The 22,522-nt window shown below is 44.4% G+C and overlaps 1 long non-coding RNA gene across 2 annotated transcripts; it reads right to left on the bottom strand.

The window, feature by feature from the left end:
- Nucleotides 1-17,087: 17,087 nt before the first annotated feature.
- LOC118584772 lies at nt 17,088-20,893 on the bottom strand. 2 transcript variants are annotated; one of them, XR_004945051.1, is made up of 3 exons: nt 20,754-20,893; nt 19,403-19,628; nt 17,088-17,399 (listed from the first exon to the last, which is right to left on the bottom strand). It is a non-coding gene; the product is annotated as an uncharacterized LOC118584772 (long non-coding RNA). The 2 variants fall into 2 exon arrangements; XR_004945052.1 differs by lacking the exon at nt 20,754-20,893 and adding an exon at nt 20,071-20,290.
- Between the last annotated feature and the right edge of the window lie 1,629 nt (nt 20,894-22,522).

Below are 22,522 nucleotides of genomic sequence, written 5' to 3'. Positions count from 1 at the left end.
AGAAGTGACCTTGTTGGAAGAAGTATGTCACTGTAGGAGCAGGCTTTGAGTTCTCTTATGTTCAAGCTATGCCCAGTGAAGACACAGTTGCTTCTGCTGCCTATGGATCAAGATGTAGAACTCTCAGCTCCTTCTCCAGCACCATGTGTGCCTGCACACCACCATGTCCCACCATGATGATAATGGACTAAACCTTGAAAACCCAATTAAATGTTTTCTTTATATAAGTTGCTGTGGTCATGGTGTCTCTTCACAGCAGTAGAAACGCTAACTAAGATAGATAGCAGGATGACACAATGGGAAGAATGTTCCACAAACATTCCTGAGACAACTGGATACCCACATGTAAGAGAACAGAGTTGGACCCCTATTGTGCTTATTTCTGCTCTTTTGGAGGGCCTGCCATCCAGCTCCCAAATAAATTATGCATGGAAGTTTATTCTTAATTATGAATGCCTAGCCTCAGCTTGGCTTGTTTCTTGCCAGCTCTTTTTTTTTTCCTCCCCCACACTGCCGACAGAGTTTCTCTGTGTAGCTTTGGTGCCTGTCCTAGATCTCACTCTGTAGACCAGGCTGGCCTCAGATTCACAGAGATCCACCTGGCTCTGCCTCCCAAGTGCTTTGCCAGCTTTTCTTAGCTTAAATTATCCGATCTACCTTTTGCCTCTGAGCTTTTCCCATTTCTTACCTCTGTAAATCTTACTCTTACTCCATGGCTTGTATTGTATCTGGGTAGCTGGCCCCTGGAGTCCTCCTCCTTTTCCCAGATTTCTCCTTCTATTTATTTTCTCTGCCTGACAGCCCCACATATTTCTCTCCTGCCTTACTATTGGCCAGCTCTTTATTAGACCATCAGATGTTTCAAATAGGCACAGTAACACAGCCTCACAGAGTTAAATAAACAAATGCAACATAAACAAAAGTAACACACCTTAAAATAATATTCCCCAACAGACCCCTGTAAGGAAGAATGAATTAACTATAAGAGCTAAAAATATGACACTTGCAATATAAAGCATGGGCTGGGAGTTGCATTCTTAGTCATCAATCAACAAAGGCAAAAAATAGAAAACTGGACTTCATAAAAATTGAATTTTTGTGTATCAATGGACATCATCAATAAAGAGGGACAACATACAGTACAGTATCTATGTGTGTGTGGTATACACAAATACACATGACCTGATTATATATGACTTGAATATATATGAATATATATTGAATAGAATACATATGACTTGAAAATTCATTTGGTAAATGTCCAGTATCTAGAATTTGCAAGTACTTCTTTAAGACTTATTTTATTTTATGGTATTAAGTATGAATGTTTTGCTTGCTGTATCATACTAAGACAATTTGACAACAAAAATCACACCAATTTTAAAAATACATGGAGGAAATGTGGTGATTTGAATAGCAACAGACCTCATAGTTTCATATATTTGAATACTTGGTCTCCAGATGGTAGACTTTATCCTCCTTGTTGGAGGTGTGTCGCTGGGGGTAAGCTTTAAGGTTTCAAAAGCCCACACCATTCCCAGTCTTCTAGTCAGTCTCTCTCTCTCTCTCTCTCTCTCTCTCTCTCTCTCTCTCTCTCACACTCACACACACACACACACACACACACACACACACACACACACACTTGTGCTTGTGGATCAGATTCAAGCTCCCAGTTACTGCTCCAGTGCCATGCCTGCCTGTCTTCCACCATGTTCTCTACCATGATGGTCATAGTCTGACCCTCTAAAACTGTAATCTCCTAGTCAACTCCTTCTTCTCTAAGTTGCTGTGGTCATGGTGTCTCTTCCGAGCAGCTGGAAAGTGACTAAGATAGGGACCATTGAGATGGGTCATCTAGTAAAGGTGCCTGTTGCTAATCCTGACAACCTGAATTCTATTCCTGGGTCCCACATAGTGGCAGGAGAATGCTGACTCCAATCCTTTGACCTCCACACATATGCTGTGGGGTATGGATGCATATGCAACCACACACATGTACCAAAAAATGTAATAAATTTTAAAAAAGACTTGAATAGATATTATCCCCAAAGAAGTTATATCATTTGCTAACATGAAGCTAAGGGGCCAAGGGAGATCACTCAGTGTATAAAATGCTTATTATGCAAGCATGAGTCTCTAGCATCCACATGAAAAGCTGGGTATAGTAGTGTGCACCTGTAATTCCAGACCCAATGACACAGCAATGGGAGGAATACTGGAGCTTAATGACTGGGAAGCCTTGCCAGTTCAGAGAAAGACCCTGATTCAAAAACAATAAGGTGGAAACTGACAAAGGAAAGCACTCTATGCCAACCTCTGGCCTCCACGTGCACACACACACACATTTATATCTGCACCCACATGTATATTTGCACAAACATGTACACATATATATGCTAAAAAGATCAGTGACACTGTCGTTAGGAAAATGCAAATCAAGTGGCCGGGAGGTAGCTCAGTGGGTGGAGTGCTTGCCCAGCAGGCACAGGGTTCTGGGTTCAGTTCCTTGCACTGTGAAGAACTGAGCATGGTGGTGTGTGCTTCGAATTGAGGCATCCTAGACACGAGGCAGTGGGAGCAAAAACCAAGTCATTTTCAGTTACAGTGAGAGTCTGAGGCCAGCCTGGGCTGACCAGACCCTGCCTCAAACACAAATAAATAAAATATTAGTATTCTCAGGAAAGTAAAGGAATACAAATCAAAATGATGAGATGCTTCACACCACTATAATGGGTGTGAAACTAAACAAAACAGAAAATACTGATGGAAAAATTCAGAATGGAGACCCTCAAACATTACTTACAGAAATGTAAAATATTGTTACTCTTGTATAAAACAGTTGGTGACAGAATTGAAAACAGTGTCTCAGGCAGATACTTGTTCACTACAACCAAAAAATTGTCAATCTATAGATGACTGGATAAATAAAATGTGATATATACAGGCAAAGGAATATTATTCGACCATGAAAAGGAAGGAAGTGGGGAGTGTAGAATGGTGCTGCTGTTCTTACTTAGTGTGCATGAGGCCTTGGGTTTCAGCCTATTGCTCAAATCCATTCCCTCCTTCCTCAGGTCCCAACAACAAACCAAAGCAGATTCCAGCAAAGTTCCCCTGGGCCATCAGTGAGGACAATTTTGGGAGTCCTCCCCTTTGATCATGGGTTCTGGAGAACTCAGGTCACCATGGCTGCAGGACAGTGTCTATCAGAACCATCTGCTAGCCTGATAAAAATATTCATAAGGAGTTGACCTTCAGCTTTAAGATCCTTATTAACACTCACTACCAAGTGCTCCTGGAAGCACTCCTCCACGTAACAAAACGTGTTTGCTGAGTGAGAGAAGGCATTTTTCTCCACTGAAATAGTTGCTGGTCTGGTGTACTGCCAACACCTCCCGAAACTACAAAGATGGAAGCTGTTAGACTTTTCCATGGATCGTGAATGATGAAAATTAAAAATAAAAGGATACAAGTCAAAGCTTTTTCCTAGTCACTAAAACTTTCTCTGCCTAAGACATTGCCCATATTATTCAGATGCCAGCCAACAAGTAACAAAGCCAGCAAACCCCACCAGCATCAAGTTTTCATGCATGCTCTTGCTAACACCTGCCCTCGGAGTGTTTCGTCTGCCGTCTTGTTTGTGGAAGACAGGTCTCATGCTGGCCTTGGAATCCAGGGTTGGGCTAAAGACTTCCGAGGCTTGCTCTCCCCAGTCACACTCAATGTACTAATGGTCACCTGTTCCACATGAAGGGGGCGCTAACCAGGACACCATTCCTTTTTTTGATGCACGCTGATTTTCACTGTTACAATTTTGAGGCAGGTCTCATAGAGCCCAGGCTGGCTTCAAGCTCACTCTACATTCCAAGTACTAGGATGAGAGGTGTACACCACTATGTCCAGCTTTGCTTATGATGTCTATGCTTCAGTACCTTTCAGTAGGTTTCAGAGGAGTTAGTGGTTGCCCAAGAAAGTAGAGATTTATTTCATATTTAAAACATTTTTTTTTTCACACTGGGGATAGAGCTCAGGGATTCAGCACTTGCCTACCATATGCCAAGGCCCTGGGTTCAATCTCCAATACTACAAACATAGCCTCTGTTTCTGTATATTTGTTATTATTTTTGTAACAGGGCTGTTGAGTTGGAATAGGGACAACCGAGTCACTGGTCACGCCGAGCTCCTTGTTAATTGTGCCTGCTGGGTTAAACTGCCCCTGAAGTGTGAATGCCACCATAGAACTAGATGGGTGTTGGGTACTGAGCTGTGCTTGTCCAAAGTTAGTATGCGGAAGTCCTAATTCCTAACACCTCAGAACTTGTTCTCTTTGGAAATAGAGCCTCTAAAGTTGAAATGGACTTAAAACAAGGTCATTAGAGCATGCCTTCATCTAATAAGGTGAATTTCCTTCACCAAGAGGAAATACAGACACACAGAGGAAAGACCAACAGAACACACTGGGAGAGGGCAGCCATTTGCAATCCAGGAAACAGGCTTAACAAGAAACTAACATATCCAATACCTTGACCTGGGATATCCAGCCTCCAGAACCATGAGACAATGGTTTTCTGTTGAAGCTACGCTGCTTGTGACACATGGCCACGGCAGGACCATGGGCAAATGCAACAAGCAAAGGTCTTCTGGGGAAGTGCACACTCAGGAAAAGGTAAAGAAAGCAGTGGGGAGGGTCATCTGGCCACGGTGTAAGTAGGACATCTGAGGAGCAAGAGAAGCAGAAGGACGCCTCAGGCTGCAGCATGTCTGGCAGTCCCTGACAGAATGCTGTCTGTTCTAGAAGTCCTTCCTCCTGGCTCTAACACCCTGGTCCCCCTCAGAATTTAGCTGAAGAGGCTCAAGGCCATGTGACTGGACATGAAACAGCAACAGACTTACCTACAGGCTGGGCTGACAACATTCACACTCCCCACAGTGTATTCTGGTGATAGGAACCCAGGCAGCTCATCTCTACTGCTGTTGTGTGGGATGAAAGACAGAGGGCCTGCCTCAGGTCTTTCCCTTCCCAGGGCCCCTTCTCTTCCCTGCCTTCCAGAGAACGAATGCTCATTGAGAATCCTCAGGAACCCAGCATGGGCTGGGGCGTCACAGGACATTAGAAAGTGAGGCAGGGAAGCCTTACCTGGTAGGGTTTAATGGGACATGCCTGTAATCCAGCATTTGAGAGACTGAGGCAGAAGGTCAACCTGGGATGCAAAATTAAAAGTCAGCCTGGGATACATAGCAAACTCAAACATCAACAATGCAAAACAATAAAACAGAGCTACAGATACCCCCATACCAAGGGATCCTGGAAACACACCACAGTGTGGATGTCAATCCGGCTCTTACTACCCTTGACTTGACTCTCATCGAAAACTATAGTGAACTTTAGCCCTTCCAGAGAACCATACAACCATCACACACACAGACACACACATTCACACACATACATAAACACACACCACATACAAACACACACACAGTCACTGTACAAATTAAGCACATGTACATTTTTTATTTTTGTTTTTTTGTTTTTCGAGACAGAGTTTCTCTGAAACTTTGGAGGCTGTCCTGGAACTCGATTTGTAGACCAGGCTGGCCTCGAACTCACAGAGATCCACCTGCCTCTGCCTCCCAAGTGCTGGGATTACAGGCATGAGCCACCACCGCCTGGCTGCACATGTACATTTAAAACATAAAATTTGACTCAGATGTGGTGGCACACACTTGTAATTCCAGCACCCAGGAAGCACAGGCAGGATAATAAAGGTTTATGTCCAACCTGAACTACATTCCAAGACAGTGTCTAAGGAATACCAACAAAACCAGGCAGGGTGATACACATCTTTAATCTCAGCACTCCAAAGAGAGAGGCAGGCAGATCTCTGTGAGTTCAAGGCCAGCCTGGTCTACAAAGCTAGTTCTAGGCCAGCTATGACTAAGTAGTAAGACCTTGTCAAAAAACAAAAACTCAAAACATCAACAAACTACAAGCAGCATAAAGTTAGAAAACGGACAGGCATAAAGCTATAACCCTCCCTCCCAAAAAAGAAACACAATGTAGGTCAATATAGAGGGGATTTCCTACTTCGACTCCACTTGGGAGAACACTGGCCTTTGGAGAAAGGCTGGAAAACAACACAGCATCTGGGTTCTAGCACTTTCCACGGCTTCATTTCATTCTTCTTTGTCTGTCTTTTGATTTCACTTCCCTTTCTCCCAACATGCCATGATCTTTCATGTCTTTATACATACCATTCCCTTTCTACACGCTCTTCCAGGTCCCACCTTGCCGACTGGCGCCTAGCCATGCCAGGTCAGTGGTGACAGCTCAGGTCCCATGGAGGGATCAAGGCTGGATTCAGGTTGAAAATCTTATCAGTTCTCGAAGTTTCATCTCCCTGACTGCCTTCAGAGCTTTCTTCACAACTTTCTCTTTGCATAGCTACATCCTACTCCAGGGAAGGAATTTCTGTTTTGTTTATGATTGTCACCCTAGCAACTATCATGGGAACTTAGGTCTTAGGGCTCGCGGGGCATTCAGCTGAGTCTGATGGATGAATGGGACTGCTTCATGAACTCTGTAAAAGGCCCCTAGACACTGTCATCAAGAGGTTGCTCTGAATGTACTAAATAGTTATGATGCGCTGCGGTTTCTGCTAGCCTGTGTAGACCTCTCATAGAGAGAAATGTATATTGAATTATTTCCTCACAGTGGTTATACATTTTTAATTTATAGTTTGTAACTCATGAAAAGATGAAGTACAACACAACCAGTTAGGAGGCAGAGCTGAGAAGATGGTACGTGTAAATGCACAGCCAGAGGTTCTTGCTCTAGCCCATTTTTGTGGCAGTAGAAGCTGAGATTAGCATTGAAGCCTGCTTTGCTTGACTGTAACAGAACAGCCGAAGCTGAGCAACTACTAAAGGACAGGGATTCCTTTCTCACAGTCGTGGGGGCTGGGAAGCTGAGGGCTGTGGGCCCATGGTTGCTGAGCTTTACGTGCCTAGCATTCTATGGTAAGAAGTGGAAAGGAAGAGAGCTGGAGGTGAGGAGAAGAAAGGGGCAAGGAGGAGGACGGAGGAAAAGAAGACAAAGGAAAGAGAAGAGAGTAGAGATGAGAAAAGAGAGATGGGGAAGGAATGGAGGAAAGAGAAGGGGAGAGACAGAGACAGAGACAGAGACAGAGAGAGACCCAGCTTTTTGTTGGTGACTCCGCCTTTCTTCTTCCCAAAGCACTCTATCACTGAGCTAAATCCCCAACCCAAGACCCAGCTTCTGAGGCCAAGGACGTGGCTCAGCTGGTAAAGATGTTTGCCCACAAGCCTGATGATCAGGATTCAATCCCTGTGATACACAGGGTAGAAGGGTGCAAGTTGTGATTCCCATAAGTTGTCCTCTCCTGCACACACACACACACACACACACACACACACACACACACACACAGAGAGAGAGAGAGAGAGAGAGAGAGAGAGAGAGAGAGAGAGAGAGAGAGAGAGAGGCATGCAACGCACACAAAATAAAAGTGTAATTTTTTTAGCAGTTTTGGATCACTGTCCTCACTCACACAGAATCACACTTTGAGAAAGAAAAAAAAGATTTGACTAAAAATGCTAAAGGAATGCTTACAAGATGTATTTCATCATTGTGGGTGAATGGTTGAGGGCCAAGACAAGGGCCTGAATTACTACAGGAGCATCTAGAGAACAGACATTGGAGAGCCCTTTGCCTACACATCGGGCTTTCTTAGCCTGATTTGTTGGGAGGTCAGGAGCTGAGCTGATTAAGTCCCTGTGTTTAATCTCATAACAGGTGGGCAAGGGTTGGGCATCTCCAGCACTGTGGCAAGTCACAGTGCCTCATGGGAACGAGGGGCGAGTCAGACCAGAATGTCTGCTTACACACCATCCTCATTAGAGACCCAGTGGAGGGTTCCTCTCACACAACCTTTGACTTAGTTTGTTACAGGAAATGACTCCAGAGTTGCCAACAGAAAGACAACCATCAATTGTTACTCAGTTCAGGTTAATCCTATGGAGTGAAGACAAAGTGTAACAAAGGTTTTCTTTCTCCAAGACAAAGATAAGATTCACAGAAATAATATTTAGGTTATTGACAATTGGCAATTACTCAGTTATCTGCAACTGAGTTCTGTGATCATGCATTTATTTAATTAGTTGAGCAACTATTTATTAAAAATTCATTATATGCTGTTACCACATAAAATGTAGGTATTTAAAAATAAATAGGGGACTGGCTCAGTCAATAAACTGTACTTGCATGGCAACCTAACATTGATCCTTAACACTCACATAAAAAGGTGAGGTGGCATATGTCTGTAGTCCCAGCCTAGGGGAGGTGGAGGCAGGAGGATCACTGGGCTCGATGGCCAGCCAGCCTTGCTGATTTGGTGAGTTCTAGGTTCAGTGATGGATCTGATCTCAAGAAATAAGGTGGAGAGGGATGGAGGAAGATGGCTGATGCCATCTTCTATACCCCCCTGACCACATGCATGTACATACAACATACTGGGATGGTTTGAATCAGAACAGCCCCATAGCTTCATATATTTGAGTTCTTGATCATCAGAGATTGGCACTACTTGACAGTAATTAGGATGTGTGGGCTTGTTGGAGGAAGTGTATCATTGGGGTTGGCTTTGGGATTTCAAAAGCCCAAGCCTGTGTTGATATTTTATTGTACTCTAATAAAATTTGCCTGAATATCAGAGGACAGAGCCAGCCACTAGATTAAACATAGAGGCTAGGCAGTGGTGACACACACCTTTAATCCTATTACTTGGAGGCGGAGATCCATGTGGATCTCTGTGAGTTCAAAGCTACCCAGGGCTACATGAGTTTGATCCAGTCTAGGAGAGAGAACCAGGCAGTGGTGGCACACACCTTTAATAACAGTACTTGGGAAGCACACATGCCTTTAATCCCAGTACTAGGAAGGCTGAGATAAGAAGTGAAATGGCTGGGCAGAGAAAGGCATATAAGGCCGGAAGAGACAGGAACTAGAGCCCCTTTCGGCTGAGGACTCAAAGGAAATCAGTCAAAGAGTTTGTGGAGTTGGTAATGTGAGAAGTGGCTGTGGCTTGTTCCTTTGTCTCTCTGATCTTTCAGCATTCACTCTAATATCTGGCTCTGGGTTTTTATAATAAGACTATGTAGGATTCATGCAAGGCAAGCCAGTCCCAGTGTCTTTCTTTCTTTGCTGCCTGCGAGTCCAAATGTGGAACTCTTAGCTACTGCTCCAATACCATGTCTGCCTGTGTGCTGCCATGATGATAATGGACTAAATCTCTGAAACTATAAGCCAGCCCCAGTTAAATGTTTTCTTTTATAAAAGTTGCCCTGGTCATGGCATCTCTTCACAGCAATAGAACACTGGCTAAGACAATGTTAAATAAATGAACTAGGATCAGAGATAGTTCAATAGTAGAGTGCTTGCTTAGCATGTACAAGGCTGTGGTTTCAATCCCTAGTACAATCAAATGATGATGATGTTGTTGTTGATGGTGGTGGTGGAGAAGAAGGAAGAGGAGGAAGAGGGGAGAAGGAGGAAGGGAAGAAGGAAGGGAGGAAGAGGGGAAGAAGGTTATGTAACTGGCTTGTACTTAGAATAAGGAAATTTTTTAGCAATTTAGCAATCTGGAGAAGGTAAGAGAGACATTCTGGGCAGAGAAACCAGATGTAAAGGTTCTATCAGGAGAATACAACTATGATACAAGGAGGGGCATTGTTGGGATGGCTGAAGACATGGGACATGAGAATGGATAAGAAGGGATGGCTGGGCAGAGTCGTCTGAAGCCCTTGTATTTCATGGAGAAGATACTGCAGGATCCTCAACAGATGGACCACCACCTTTTGCCTCACGTGGAACAGTTTATTGACTGCTGATGCCCTTAAGATGGCACTGGATCACCTGCTCATTGTTCCTAAGGGAGCCAACTTCCCATAAGACAAATGTGTCCCACTTAGGGCATGATGAATTAGTAACCTCCAACCCAGCACAAGGGAGAGGCACCACCTATAGGTGGCCGGGCAAGGCTTCCTGGGACCTTGGAATGAATCTAGAGGATAGCATGAGATGAAGCGAGCCCTTATACAGAACGAGCTCTGTGGAAGCAGGCATGTAAGATGGACCCAGACAAAGGCCAGCATCAACCCCAGAGTTGGTGATGGGTGACAGAGGTGAGCCTGAGTTGGAATGTCATTTGTACCCCCTCCAGAAGCTATACAATGTCTTCCTAGGGAGTTTGAGCCATACAGAAGGCACGGAACTCCTCAGGCTTTTTGAGCCCAGAATTTAGTTGTTCTTTAATAAGTTACCCTGGACAATGAACTTACACTTAGAATTTTTTCTTTTTTCATTCTCTAAATAATTATTTTAACCTACAACAAAAACCCAAACAAAACCAGAAGCAAAATGCATAACATAAAATTTGCCATTTTGACCATTTGTTAGCAAGTTTCAATCATTTCAGGGATGTTATCTATTTACACTGCTGTGCCACAGATCTCCTGAACCTTATCCAGAAAACCCAAACTCCATCCCATTACACAGTCACAACTGGTAACCCGCCAGTCACGGTGCTGATTCCAGTCTCTACGGATTTGCATTTTGTAGATACTTCATATAGATGGAGTCAGGAAGCATTTGTGTTTGTGACTGGTATAGATAGACTTTTCTCTTGGGGCCATCAGCTCACAAAAAATGACACAGAGACTTATTATTAATTATTAAAGCTCAGCCTTGGCTTAGGCTTGTTTCTAACTACTTCTTATAACTTAAATTAACCCATATTTTAAAATCTATGTTCTTCCACATGATCATTAACTCATCTCCACTGTGCCCATCCTAGTTATTCCACAACTGGCTGGTGACTCTGCCTGTCTTCTTCCCAGAACTCCTCTGTCCAAAAGTCCCACCTATACCTCCTGCCTAGTTATTGGCCATTTAGCTTTTCACTAAACCAGTCACAGTGACACATCTTCACACAGTGTAAAGGAATATTCCGCAACAGACTGGCTTATTTTACTCAGCATAAGTCCATCAAGGGTTATCAGTTACAGCCCGTGAAGATGGTTTTCTGGTTAAGGCTATATAATAACTAGCACTGCCCTCTGCCTATTCATTCATATATTCATAGACATCTGAGCTGCTATGATGCTGTAATGAACATGAATATCCAAATATCTCTGAGCACCTGACTTACCCCCATAATCCTTGCCCATCTTCTTCCCTTTGTCCTTCCTCCCTCCCTCCCACCCACTCTCTCTCTCTCCCTCCCTCTGTCTCTCGTTGCTACTCTGTTTGCTTGCTTTCCCCCTCTTGTCTATTTAGTTGGTTCAGGATGCCAGAGATTAAACCCAACGACCTAAACATGCTTTTACACTCTCCATTCCTAAGGCATACCCAGCCCCCATGCTTTTATCCACATGCAGTTCTTCAGTCTGTGACGGCTTAGCTTAGCTTTTAGACTTGGCAATGGTGTGAATGGAACACATTCAGTAGACACTGTACTTTGAATTTTGACCTTTCACCAAGCTATTGATGTACATAATACAACACTGTTTCACAACACTGGGCAGCGACAGGAACCAGCAACTCTCAGAGAGCCCTGTGATCAAGATGAGGGACAGCTAATACTCTGCAGTGTGCTGTGCAGCTAAGCCTGAGTGCTGGGAAGGTTAGGTGCATTGAATCGAATATAGTTTTGACTTACTGTGGGTTTAGCTGGGTACAATGGTGCATGCTTATAATTCCAGCACTTGGGAGGTAGAGGCAGGAAGATAAGGCATTCAATGTCATCCTCTGCTACTCAGTGAATTGGAGGCCAGCCTGGGATACAGGAAATCTTATCTCAAAACAAACAAACCCAAGAGTAGTTAGAATTTGACTTTATCACTAGTCAGAGGATCTACGTACTCTGAAATGGACTTTCTGGATCAGATGATAGGTACATTTTTAATTTTCTAGGGAACAGGATATTCTTTTCATAGTGGCTGTACATTTTACATTTCTACCAACAGTATTACAAGTGTTACAGTTTCTGCACCTCCTCCCAAGACTTGTTCTTTTGGGGGGTTATTTGTTCTGTTTTAGAAGTAGCTATGTTAACAGATGTGAAACGGTCTTTTTGTGTTTCCTATTTGTTTTTAAGTCATTAAACTTTTATTGAAGGGATTTCGTGTGTGATACCTTCGGTGTCCATCAGGGTCGCTGAAGTTCAAGACTTTTAAAGGCAGCCCTTTCTCAAAGAGTTGATGCTTATGTGGTTGTGCTAACAGCACAGAGACCTTCAGCATCAATTTCTTCCAACAATTTACTTTCAGAGACGTTTTAGGGTAGATCTATGTCTCATGCCAACACCCCATATGAGTTCAAATCATATGTGTTCCTATCATACTCAGAATGCTATGGATATGTACGTAGGGTATGCCAGGGTCAGAAGGAGGAGGAGGAAGAGGAGGTGAAAAAGCCGTGAGTCTTTCATCCTTAACTGTCTCATGGTTCCCCACAGGTGCAAGACACAGTCCTAGGATCAAGCAAAACCACAGGTTACTGTATGAGAAGTGTAGTTTTCTAAGAAGGTGTGGCCACTGCAGAAACCCTACCAGAATAATCCTCCATCTTTGTTGATTTAAGTTGAGCAGTCAGTCCCTGCCAATCCCTTCACTGCTTCTGCTTCCAGCCTCCCAGTCTGCACATCCTGCCCACTTTCCCTGAATTCTCCCAATCAACTTTTTAGAACAAACCGTGACCCCTGGGAATCCAAGCAGGGAAAAGTAAGGAATGACTAAAACCCTTCCTTTCCCAGTGCATTCTTTTTTTAAAAATTATTTTATATTTTTATGTACTTACTTACATGAGTGTGTGGGCACATGTGCACACGAGTGTATGGAGGTCAGAGAACAACTCGGGGCGGGGGGCGAGCTCTTCTTCTACCATGTGGGATGAAGTTGGGTGGTCAGGCTTGGCTGCTGAGTACCCCTTCCCAACCCACGCCTACCCTTCCCTGCCTAAACTCTTCCTTTTGCCCTTTATGTCAGGGAGGCTGAACATGAATTTAGCGTCTTTGCTAATCTCTGTGACCAGCCTTAACCATAGGACATGAACTCAGGAGAAGGCCTCTCCCTTGTCCCCTTGACAGTGAAAGTGGCATCTAGGTCCTCACAGGAGCAACTGCAGTCTGGCCAGCATATTGGTTTTGGCCTCTGTAAGGATCTGTTCTTACTGAGTACCCCATTATAGTTTTATGGTTTGGCCGTTAGGATTCAAGTCTCCAGTTGATTAGATAAGGAATTCCAACCAGGGCAGCTGAAGGGTGGAGGAGGAAGGTGTTACATCACAGCCCTCTCAGGTCTGCTCTGAGAAGCCCTCCACCCTCATGGAGTTCCCCTCACCAAGCATGTCCTTCCTTGGCAAGCGCTAATTCTTGTTTGAAAGTTTTCTGTGTTGAAATAAGAGGCCTTTGATTTTTTTTTTTCCTTCTGACCTTTTTTTCTTTTTATAAATTGCTGTAGTTAAGAGCCCCAGGCCAGATCCTGCCCTTAGCTACTATTTCTATGGCATTTGGATAACACACATAAGCAAACACTGAGTGAAGTTCATTACAAACTTTTAATAACAACTTCCATCTGCATCTCTCTTTAGTGTGTAGAAGACGTTTGCACATATAACTAACTGATCAGGGGACCCACATATGTACAAACACTGTGATCGATAACACAGAAATTAGTCCTGTCTTATGGAGCAGTCAAGCCTCAGAGGAATCTTATAGCTGGCCCTGGGCCACACAGGCATACACGGGAGTCAAGCCCAGACCTTTTGATTTTTAAATCTGTACCGAGAAGGATTCTGTTTTGTATTGGTGATTATGGAATTATAAAAACACATGGAAAGGGGGGTTGTTAAATTATTCTTGTGTATAGTGCTTGCAAAAGATTTGTAAAGTATGGAAGAAACATAATCAAATGAAAGTAACTAGATTTGTAAAATTCAAGATGCAGGAAATAATCTTACAGAAACTATGGGGAAAGAATGTGAAAGATTGCTATATTCATTTATCTAGTCTTTGACAATAGTCTCCAGGAAGGGCTGAATAAGGAATGAGAGGATAAGTGGATGGAGCTACCTAGAGTCCTAGATGAGTTCTCCCAAGAGTGTGAGCCCAAACGGTTGAACTGTTGTCTCTACAGGGAGAGAGGGTAGAGGCAATAAGGGGATTGGCTTCTGTAAGGAGCAGAGATCAGGTCTATAGTCCTAGCACTCTGGAGGCTGAAGCAGGGGGATCACAAGTTCAGAGCCAGCTTGGGCTACAGAAGAGTAAGACCCTGTGTCAAAAAAAAAAAAAAAAAAAAAGGAAAAATTAAATAAACAAAAAAGAAAGGAAGAAAAGAGGGGAGACGTGTGTATGGAGACAGCGACTCCCTGGACCCCTGCCTCAGAATCACGTGCTTGGTTAACAAAGCCAACACTGTGTGGACGGCCTCTGCTTCGAGTTTACCATTTGTCCGTATTTTGATGTATTATTGATATTAGTCACCCCCACCAATTGATGTGGAAATCTCAAGGTGATCTAGGGGCTCCCCAGAGACTCTGGAAATGTCCTTGGGTTTTAAAACCGCAAGGAACAGACAAGAGCCACCTGGCTGAGTAGAAAGCTGCTGAGAAGGGGCTGGGTTACACTCTCCCCTCCCCAGCCATTTGAAAGTGGGACTTTTGGTTTGGAAGAGCAGCCCTCTGTGGTCTAGCCTTTGGGATGGGTGTGTGTGTGTTACAAACAGGGGGCAGGGGGTACAAACAGCAAGACAGGGGCACTGGGGAGGCTTGTAGGGGACCATTTGATGATCTCAGCAAGAGTAGCTTTTGTTAGCAATATGGCATTTGTACCCCCACATATGTAGATGGGAGTTACCATGATCCATGTTCTGACTCAGTGTTTGATAACGTAAACTATAAAATTCTAAATGGGCTGGACGGTGGTGGCACACACCTTTAATCCCAGCACTCAGGAGGCAGAGCCAGGCGGATCTCTGTGAGTTCGAGGCCAGCATGGTCTACAGAGCGAGATCCAGGAAAGGTGCAAAGTTACACAGAGAAACCCTGTCTCAAAAAACCAAAAACAAACAACAACAACAAAATCACATTTCAGTACAAATAAAATATCATCATACCCTGTAGCACACTTATCACTATTGCACTGGTGGACTCATGTTCCTGGCCAGCAGTGTTGTTGCACAAAGAGTCCCTAGCTGTGTAAGGCTGCTGATGACAGTTATCTCCCAGCAGCCTGAGGATGGCATCTGCGGGCACTCTCAGGGCTCCAGAATGGAGGAAATTTCCAGTTCAGTTCCAGATTGATTTCTTTATGTCTGTGAACAAGGCATATGGCTTGCATGACTTTCTATGAGAAGTCTTGTGTAATTCTTATTTTTGTACCTCTTACGTGCCAACTGTTTCTCCTCTGCATGTCAAGATTTTGTTTGTATTCTATTTTCTGCACTTTGTGTGTGTGTGTGTGTGTGTGTGTGTGTGTGTGTGTGTGTGTGTGTCTAAGCCTCTTGGATCCGTGGTTTGGTGTCTCTCATTAATTCTGGAAACACTTCACCCGTTATTGCTTCAATTGTTTCTTTGCCCTTTATAAACTCTCCATCCAATACCCCAGGTGTGTTACATTGTCTGCAACTTCTGCACAGTTGAAGGACATACTGTGTCCGTTGGTTTTTTGTTCCCACTTCTTTTCTCTTTACAGTTCAGTTTCAGAAACTCTCACTGATGTATCCACTGATCCTTTCCCTGGCCCTGTTTAGTCTCTCCTGAGTCCATCAAATGCTCTCTTTGCATCTGTTAGTGGTTTGGGTGCTGCTATTTCCTTTTGATTTTTACGTAGTTTCTGCTTTTCAACTTATTCTTCATCTGTTCTTACACGTTGTGAAACTTTTTATAACATCATTAGCATATTAAGCATAGTTATTTTATATGCCTTATCTCTTAATTCCACAATCTGTGTCGTATCTGATGTTTCTCTTTTCAGATTGCTCTTTTTAAGCATTTCTTGTCATATTTTTTGCATTATGTTAAAACCATGGTAATTACTTTCTCACTCCTGCTACCAGAATGTTAGAGACTTTCCTTAGGTCTTCATCTTGAGGGAGAGTGGAGTTCCTGGAAAACAAAATTATCTAAAGGGATGCCAAAGGCATCAGAACACAAACCTTCACTGTCAAAGAGATTGAGAATTTTTTCACAGAAAAGAAAATTTTCTGAGGGAGTCACATAAAAGCCAACTTACTGAACTCAAAAGTTTTTACCTGTTTTATTAGCAGATATTAATTATGCATGACAATGGACTTACAACACCTTCACACCTGTAAATAAAGCATTTTGACTTCGCTCAATAGCCATTACCCTCTTCTGACCTTCCTGCACTTCTGCTAACTGTCCCGTCTTCACGGCCAGTCCTGTTTCCTTCCTTCCTTCCTTCCTTCCTTCCTTCCTTCCTCCCTTCCTTCCTTCCTTCCTTCCTTCCTTCCTTCCTTCCTCCCTCCCTCCCTCCCTCTACCTCTCCCTTCCTCCTTCCCTCCCTTCCTTCCTTCCTTCTTCCCTCCCTCCCTCCCTCCCTCCCTCTACCTTCCCTCCTTCCTCTTACCCTTCCTTCCTTCCTTCCTTCCTTCCCTCCCTCCCTCCCTCTACTTCCCTCCCTTCCTCCCACCCTTCCTTCCTTCCTTTCTTCCTCGATATGCATAGCCCAGTGAATTTAATTAGGGTTCATTTACAGTAGCATGGACACCTTACCAGTGGCTACACCACTAAAGAAAATGTTTCTCCCAGGATGACAAGATGGCTCAGGGGGTAAAAGTGCTTCCACCAAGCCCTACAACCTGAGTTCAATCCCTGGACTCACAGGGTGGAAGGAGGGAACTAACTCTCACAAATTGTTCTCTGATTACTATGTGTGCCTACACACACACACACATGCACCTACACACACACATGCACCTACACACACACACACATGCACCTACACACACACACACACACACTTAAAAAATAAGTCTTTAAAAAAGAGAAGTCTTAAAGATATTTTATTTTTAAAACTAAAATCTTCTATATTCAAAGGGAAAAGCATTTAAACCCAGTTCACTCCTCTCTTCCACAGCCTTACTCTTGTGCCCCTCTGAAAGCCCTTCAAGTGCAACTTGTGAATGTCAGTCCCAGACAATAGCGAACACTGTAAGGACAAAGACATCTTTCTTCTTAACCAAAGACAGAATTCCAGGAACTGTCCACTGCCGAGGAGAGCAGAGCACCAGGACACTTGCCGACGACAGACCCAGAGGCCCATACCTGAAACCAGAGTTTAAGGCCAGGCAGATCTTTTCTAGAAAGACAACAGAGGGTAATTCAAAGAGGAGTGAGTTCAGAGACCGGTGCAAACAAAAACATTAGGAGGCATTTTACACCAAAAACTAATTTTAACTAATTAGTTAATTATGGAAATAGTGTCGTGACTAATTAATACGTAAGGGACAAAATGACACGCTATTAGGAAGTTCCTTTAAACACTTTTGAAGGAAGCTGGATGTAGTAACATGTGCCTGTGATTCCAGCACTTGAGGTGGGGGGGTCAGGAATTCCAGCACAAGGGTCAGGAGTTCAAGGTTATCCTCAGCTACATAGTGTGTATTAGGGTAGCCTGAACTACCTGAGACCATATTTCAAAAATAAATACATGCATACATAAATACAAAAATTTATAAATACTTCAAAGAAGGAATGAAGGGAAGTAAAGAAGGGAGAAACAGGAAGGAAAGAGGAAAAAATAGGTGAAAATATGAAAACATTATGATTTTTAATTTGGTAATGGACAAACACATATATAAATTATTTATTTCCCGAGGCTGTGACAACAAATTACTCCACGCTTGGGAGCTTAAGCAATATCAATTTAATGTCTCACAGATCGGAGGCTGGAGATGTGACTCCAGCTGCCCGTGAGGCCACCTCTCCTGGAGCCTTCTTTGCCCTCCCTGCTTCCTCCAGCTCTGAGCCTTGGGCTGTGCTGGTCTCACCCTGTGCATGGTCTGTGGTTACACGGCTTTCTCCTCAGTGTCTCTCTTCCCTGTCCTTCTGCTTCTCAGAAGAACATTTGTACACACTCAGCAGTTCCTGCCCTTGGGAGGTTGATGCAGGAGGGTAGCTAGTTCCAGGTCAACCAGGGCTACAGAGTGTAGCTCAAATTCTAATTGGTCGTAAGAGTATAGATATAGGGATAAATGCTGAAAGATCAGAGAGACAAAGGAGTCAACCACTAGAGAGACTTGTTTTTTCTAAAGAGACTTTTTACTTCTACCAAATCCTCAGACCAAAGAGGGTGAGTGCCTGTCTCCTCGCCCCTTATAGTACTGTCTCCTCCTCCTCCCTAGTGCTGGGATTAAAGGCATGAGCTTCCACAGCCTGGCTCTGTTTCTCTTTTAGACTGGATCAGTCTCATATAGCTCAGGGTGGCCTTGAACTCCTGATCTTCCTGCTTCCTCCTCCCCAGTGCTGGGACTAAAGGTGTGAACTGCCACTGACTGGTCTCTATGGTTAACTAGTGGCTAGCTCTGCCCTCTGATCTCCAGACAAGCTTCATTTGTCAGAGCACAAACAGAATATCACAGAGCAGAGTGAAACCCTGCCTCACAAAATGAAAAACAAGCAAGGAAAGTAAGCAGACAAACACAAAATGGTTGTCAACAGAGTGCTGTCCAGGCCACTCAGGAGATTGCCTTAAGATGCTTAAGTTAGTTTTGTCTGTACAGATTGTTTTCCCAATTAGGGTTATATTCATGGATTCTTGGGGTTAGGAAATAGAAGGGCCTATTTGAAAACCCCATTCAATACACTTCTTGGCATGTTATGTATGTTATTCATATCCCCCCCCATCCCACCCCCGACCCCACCCATGTTGTTTCTTCTTTCTCTTGGACAGGGTTTTTCTTTGTAGCCCTGGATGACCTGGGACTTCAGAATTCACTAAGTACATCAGGATAGCCTTGGCCATCCGGTGATCCTCCTGCCTCTGCCTCTTGAGTTCTGGGATCAATGGAAGGAGCGAAGAGGGTTTAATTAATTCTCTTTGACTTTCCACATTCCTCCTATGGTTAGAAAAGTGTGAATGGGCACAGGCAGGGAGGGACCTGAACACAGGTCTTTGTACATGCTAGGTGTATTAGTTACTTTTCTGCGATTGTGATAAAACACTCTGACCAAAGCAAGTTAGGGAAGAAAGGGTTTGTGTTGGCTTATGGTTCTAGAGGGATAGAATTCATTGTGGCAGAGAAGACATGGCATGGTGCCAGGAGCTGGATACTCAAAGCCTATATCCAGAGAAATACTTACTTCACAAGGCTGCACCTCCGAAAGATTCCAAAACTGCCTCCAAACAGCACCGCCAACCAGGTGTTCAAATATACGAGCCTATGGGAGACATTTCTCATTTGGGCCACCACAATGAAAACTACATTTAATCCAACTTCAACAATCCCCATAGTCTTTAACAGTCTCAACACTGTTCAATAATCCAGGCTCTTCTGAGACTTAAGGCAATCTCTTGACTGTGACCCCTCTAAAAGAAAATATAAAAAAACAACAACAAATTAAACGTAGCCTACATACCTTGGCACAGAATACACATTCCCATTCTCAAGGGGAGGAATGGGGCCGTAATGGGGAAACCCTGGACCAAAGCAAGACAAAGCCAAAACAAAACAGGACAAACACCAAATCCTGTATACAACTCCATCTCTAGTATCTGAAGCTTCAGTTTCAAAGGCTCTACCCCACCCTCTTCTCTGCCTACCACATGCATCTCTCTCCCTTGGGCTGGCTCCATTCCCTGTATATAGCTCTCCTTGGCAGATGCCTCTTGGCTCCGGCATCGCCAACATCTTGGGGTTTCTACTGCAACCCAATGGCCTGTAGGGCTTTCTCACAGGGACCCTGATCCTGTCATTTGTTGTCTGGCCTTGGTGGCTCTCTGAAACTGTGGGGAAAGAATCTATGCTCACCTCAGTCTTTCATCTTTCTTGTCTCCAAACCCAGGATCATGTGGGTGGCACTGCCAAGTTCAGCTGCCGGATGGGGGTGGACCCTCATCCCCTTGACTCCGGTGGCAGCAGCTTCTGTCTGCCGACACAACTGCTTTCTAGGCACAAGCAACCCCTTAGGCTCTCTTGCATAAACTGAAGGCTTAGCGGTGGAGTCGTGCCCTGGGGCATCTTTCCTATCTTTCCTGTTCAGAGCAGGAGGCCTCTCTTCCCTCGTTCTAATCTTAACAATGACAGCCTCTCAGCACGTGACCTGACTGACCCTTTCTAGTGCTCTTTGCTTCTCCAAACTGCACTTCCTTTTTCATTTATTTCTTCTTCCTCACTGTAGACATGGATACAAATGATCAGTAACAACCATGCCAGAGACTCAACATTATGCTGTCTTAGAAGTCCCCCCACCAGAGATATGAATCCGTTACGTTCCGATTCCACCTCAGGCAAGTTCTAGAACATGGAAAGAAGGCAACTAGTATGTTCTCTAAAATGTCACATGAATGGCCTCCAGCCCAGTTGCTACAGAGTCTTTCTTCCCCTTTGAAACCTCACAGGCTGGGCCTCCACAGTACACATGACTCTCAGCCTGTATCTTCCAGGATCCCCCCGCCCTCGCCCCCCAGAATCACCCATTAAGCTCCACTTACAGCATTTCATGGCTTTTCTAGCCCACAGTTCTAAAGTCTTCCACAGTCCCTGAAAACACAGTATGGCGAACTTCTTCACAGCCCAGCCCTGCCTCTGCTGGTCCCAAGTTCTGTATTTGTTTCTTCCTTCCTGCAGCCAAGAGCCCTCTCACCCCTCGGCCTCAAGCTGTGAGCCAAAGCAAACCCCCTTCCTTCTTTAAATCACTTCCTGTTAAGTGTTTGATTGGACAATGAGAAAAGTAATGACCACAGAGCAGGGAAGGCACAGTCGGCCAGGCACAGTCCTCCAGGCACAGTCGGCCAGGCACAGTCGGCCAGGCACAGTCCGCCAGGCACAGTCGGCCAGAACAGACGTGGCCTCCACATGGGCTGGGACATGACTTACTGAACTTGAGCAAGGCCAGACATTTCCTTGGTCAGTAATCCAGGCTACAAAGCAAGAAGAAGAGAAGTTAGGAGGAGGAAGAAGAGGAAGAGGAGAAGGGAGAGCCACAGGCTGATGCCAAGGTGGGGTTGTGCCTGTATGGTTAAAACTCCAGATGAAGAGGAGAGGAAACTATGAATAAGGAGAAGAAAGCACCCAGTAGAGAGGAGAGTTACAGGGAGGGAGGACCACATGTCCTAAGAGACGCAAAGAGCAGCAGGCCCCTGGAGCCCATTCCGGGCCAGCTCTTACTATTATATTATAATAACAACTCTCTCTCTCTGTGTGTGTGTGTGTGTGTGTGTGTGTGTGTGTATGTGTGTGTGTATGTGTGTGTATGTGTGTATGTGTGTGTGTGTGTATGTGTGTGTGTATGTGTGTGTATGTGTGTATGTGTGTGTGTATGTGTGTGTATGTGTGTGTGTATGTGTGTGTATGTGTGTGTATGTGTGTGTGTGTGTATGTGTGTGTGTGTATGTGTGTGGTGTGTGTATGTGTGTGTATGTGTGTGTGTATGTGTGTGTGTATGTGTGTGTGTGTGTATGTGTGTGTGTGTATGTGTGTGTGTGTATGTGTGTGTGTATGTGTGTGTGTGTGTGGTGTGTGTATGTGTGTGTGTGTGTGTGTGTGTGTGTGTGTGTGTGTGTGTTGGGTTGTTGTTTTGCTGAGACAGCGTCTCACACAGCCCAGGGTGTCCTTGAACTCACTCTATAGCTGTGACTCTCCCTGAACTCCTTTTCCTCTGCCGCCTCCTCCTAAGCGCTGAGGTCACAGGCACGTACCACCCACCTTGGTTAACTCTACCTTTCTCAAGACAGTTTTACTGGGTCTTTCAGCACTGAAAGTATCCAAGCTCAAATAATCTTTCCTCCACTCCATGACATGCTGAATTATGCTTTATTTGTTCAGCTTATGTTTCTGGCCAGAAAACACTTGAGATGTTAAATTATAACCAGAACAGGAAGTATTCTAAATCCCCACCCTTCTGGAAAAACTACTGTGCTTATCAAACTGGCAGGATACCTGTGCTGAAAACCTAGCCTGGAAGTCCAGAGTGGCAGTACAAGGCTGGGGAGGCAAGGATGTGGTAGGAGTCACAAAGAAGGAATGTCTTGCCCACCTCCAGCACTACCTCCTGATGCTTTTCTTTGCCTTGTTTCTCTGGTTTCGGATCAGAACCTGGGGCTCCTGTGCTACCTCCCATTTCAGATCCTCTCTGATGACATTGCTTCCCAGTGGCTGTACAAGTCACGAAGAGAATTGAATTCTCTTGCAAACACTTTGTCTCTACTGATGTTAGGGTGGAAAGAAGAAAGAGAAAAAAGAAGGTACCTGCTCTTTATTA

Source organism: Onychomys torridus, chromosome 5 (assembly GCF_903995425.1).
Source record: "Onychomys torridus chromosome 5, mOncTor1.1, whole genome shotgun sequence".
Taxonomy (NCBI): Eukaryota; Metazoa; Chordata; class Mammalia; order Rodentia; family Cricetidae; genus Onychomys; species Onychomys torridus.
Note: the sequence above shows the minus strand (reverse complement) of the source record. Positions and strands in the feature narration are given on the sequence as shown.